This window comes from Thermobia domestica, chromosome 3, assembly GCF_964235325.1.
Source record: "Thermobia domestica chromosome 3, izTheDome1.hap1.1, whole genome shotgun sequence".
NCBI lineage: Eukaryota > Metazoa > Arthropoda > Insecta > Zygentoma > Lepismatidae > Thermobia > Thermobia domestica.
In genome coordinates this window covers 86339154-86343141 of record NC_137456.1, presented here as the reverse complement: position 1 = coordinate 86343141, position 3988 = coordinate 86339154, and positions in this window count along the sequence as shown.

Genomic DNA, 3988 nt, shown 5'->3' with positions numbered 1-3988 from the left:
GTGCTCTAGAAACTAGTAGGAATTTTTCTGGCACTTTGGACCTTCTCTAGGTTATTGGCGATGTCGTTTACAACACATTCCATGCAAAAAATGGATTTTTTTTTTATTTTTTGGCACTTTCAGCCTTTTCCATTTCCACTACACAATTGTATACTTTAGAGACTTGGTCATTTCTAAGTTACAGAAGAAATATTTAGAAATCTTCGAAATGTAGTATTGGAGGAAGATGGAGAAGATAAAATGGACGGAGACATTATCAAAGGCAGTGGTGTATTTATGAACGGGGGGGGGGGACTTCCGGGCTGAAGCCCACCCGAAATCTTACTTACTATAGTCAAGTATATGAAATATCTAGGAGAATTTTCACATTTTGAGGCAAAGCCCCCCCTCCGAAAGTTAGCAAAGCCCCTCCCGAAACAAAATCGTAAATACGCCACTGATCAAACGAAAATGCTTTTAAAACGTATAGGAGAGAAGAGGACGCTTTTAGCAAGTATCCTTCATAGAGAGGCCAATTGGATTGGACATATCTAGCGAAGAAATTGTTTAGGAAGAAGAAGAACACGACTGATCGATTATTTTTAAAAATAGAGGAAAATATTGGGAGTTAAAAGAGGAAGCTGAAGATCGAGAAACGTGGTAGAAACATTTTCAGGTTCAAACCAAAACAAAAAGAACCTGCCAACAGACAGAATACTTAATAATATCAGGTTCTCGGTCCTTGACACTGTAGTACGTCAGAATGCTCAATATTGAAGAAATATTAATCGAAGCGTAACGCGACTAAGCTGTGTAATAAAGCTATATTAAAACATTTCTTCTATACATGGTATTTCTAACACTAATTCAATCACCTCTGATGATAGTGGTCCCTGGTTCGATATCAGGACTAGTGAGTTTATGGTTGGGAGAATTGAAATTTAGTGTTTCTAGCAGCTAGTGTTGCTCAGGAGGCGAGAAATTAGGATTTCTCAATACGTCTTGTCACTTTTTGTAGAAGTCTCGTCTCAATTCTCTAACAATCCTTTCAAGCCTCGTCTATACTCTCGAAAAGATCTTTCTCGTCTCGTTTTGTAATATATGTCCTGATTTTTTTTTCTTAATTTCATTCATAATTTACTACAATCCTTCTTCTATGCCACGAGAGGTCCACGATATAAGAACATTTAAGCCATATTATTATTTGAATTATTTTCCCCCCTTAATTTCATCTAGAAACTGCCAGAATTCTTCTGCGTTACGAGAGGTCCTCGAAGGGTTCTGGTATAACGACATTTAAAGCATATTTATTATTCAAGTATATATTGTAATGACTTGCGTATTTATAAATATTGATAAATGTTCTTCATTGTGTTTGTACAATCACTTTATCAATTTATAGTTTTTATATATTAATTATATAACAGTAAAACACTGTTTTTGAGACCTGAGACTTCGATGAACTAATATTGTCCACGAGGCTCGTGAAATATCTCGTCTCGAAAACGAAACGAGAATTATCATGTTTCTTGTCTAAGTACCCGGCTATTTGAGGCGATCGCAAAGCGTATTTATTGCTCATGCGTATGCTTGAAATACGCTGACCATGTATTTAAATGTAGATGGCTAATCACAAACGCGAAAGCAATAAAAAAAAACGCGGAGAAAACGTCAGTTCGAGCGTATTTGGTGCATTTTGGAACAATAGACCACCTGCTCTTTAAAAGATTTCAAAAGGAAGGAAAAAAAAGGAAAGACGTGTTGCCAGGCAAAGGGATTGTAGCAAGAAACAGCTGCTTGGAAGGTAGTTTGTGCAGAGTATTGGAACTCTGCTATTACACACCTGGACCTGGCAAAAAGACCTGGAAACCCTGACTGGCTCACAGTATGATTTACAAATCTGGTGAAAGTAAAATTACTGAATAGCCCCTTTGGCCGCGTTCGCTACAGGGGGTAACGCTTTCTCAAATAGCCTAAGTCTTATTCGAATTTTTAAAAGGTACTTCTTGTCTTGTTTTCGAGACGTGGACGATACGATAGAAGAAATTTCTAGTCTAGTAGGCAACACTGTTTTCACCAACACATCAGGTTCTATGTATGTTCTCTATCTGCTCCTGTGATTTACTTAAAAAGGATGCCGCAACTGTGACGTCACGCACTGACTGTATTGGGTTTGAAATGACTGTAATAGGCGGTACAAATAACAAAGTATGATAGAAAATAAACGGAGGAGGAAAAGAAGAAGATCGGAATTTTTGAGGTTTCTTTTTAAGTTTTGCATCTCTTTTAAGCAACGAGGCTGTGTAAGACACGGACAAGTTGAAATTCTAACTACAGTTATTGGTTCAAATTTTACTGCTCTCCCACTGGGAGTCAAACCCGGTAACGAAGAATGGAAGTCCTGAAAGATAATAAAATATATATATATTTTCAAGATAAGATGAATAGATTAGTGAGAAACCTTGGTACTAATACTTCTTATGTATCGTGAGATGCATGACATCGATGGTAAATATGAAATCTCGCTCTAAGTTTAACCCGCATTCTGATCTAAAGTACTTCAACAAAGATGGGATTGAATCGCATGAAACAAAAGACAATGAAATGAGGTGAAATCTTTCAGTTTAACGTCCCACATTTATGTTCTTTAGACTAAGAGAAACGGATGATTAAGGCAAGTGAGTAATGATGGAAGAATTAGTGGAATGAAAATGTGAGAGGAAACGAGCGTATTTTATTGCTATTTTGATGATTATATATTTCGATAAAAATTTTACTACTTTTCCCTGTTGGTTTTCTCTGCAAGATAATCATAAGTAAATTAGAAAAATTAAATCTCTGCAAATACTTTCAGAATTTAGTCTGTTTTTTTCTTTTTCTTTCTTTTTTTTTCAAAGTCTTTTAGAAGTTTATTTCAAAGATTTCATTTTGGTAGAATATATTTTTTTTATCGCGCAATTAAGACGAAACAATTGATATTCAATCTCCTCTTCAACTAAAATTTCCCATTTTCTTTCATGATTCAGTTGAGTGAAAAAAGTTATACATGTTTAATAGAAACTAATTGCTTCATATACATATATATACTGTATACAGTATATATATATGTATATAATAATAATTTAATGGGAATTGTAACTGCATAAGAATAACAGCCTATTAAAGTGATATATAGTAGTAATAAAGAGCGAACTTAAAGTATAAAACTTCAATGAAGAACTCCAATTCTTCATCTTACTTACAAAAACTTTAGGGTTGTTTCTCCCCTTCCCTTCCTTTTCCCCTCCTCCATGACATTCAACTTGGTTTTTCATGTTTATTGTGCTTGCGTGCTTCAGTTTAAAAACTATTTTCTAAGGATCATTTTCCATCTTCTTTATACTAGATGTTCTCCTTCCTAATAGAGCTCCTTCGTGGCTAAGCGGTTAAAGTACCCGCCTTCGGCGTGGAAGACTCGAGTCCGATCCCCGATGGAAGCTCATATGGTTCGGATTCAACGTAAATCAGTAGGTCCCGTCTCATATAGCCTCACTGAAAAAAGGGACGTTTAACTCAAAATCAACTCAACTCAACTCCCCCCAGGACTTAGGATTGTCAGAAAATTGTCTGCACACTAACCCCGGCTCTTGGGGTCAGCAAGAAGCCAGCGCAAACAGCGACAACTATTGCCCTGACTGTGCAATAGTATAAATTAGTGTGACTTACAGACTAAAAGGTCTTGCGTTTTTATTAATTGAGAATGTCTCGATATTTTCGCCTAGATGTTTATGCAACTCGCAATTCTTAAATGTTTCGAAGTTCGCATATTAGCGTTGCTCACAGACTGATATGTTTTTGCATTATAAATTAGGAATAATAGGCATTTTTATAAGTATACAAGCATATGAATACTGAAATAATAGTAATAACTTAATAATAATAAAATAATAATAATAATAATGCACTCAATTTAGTCAAATAGTTTAGCGCAATTTGCGTTTGATATTCGAATTCTAGATTATAACCCTGT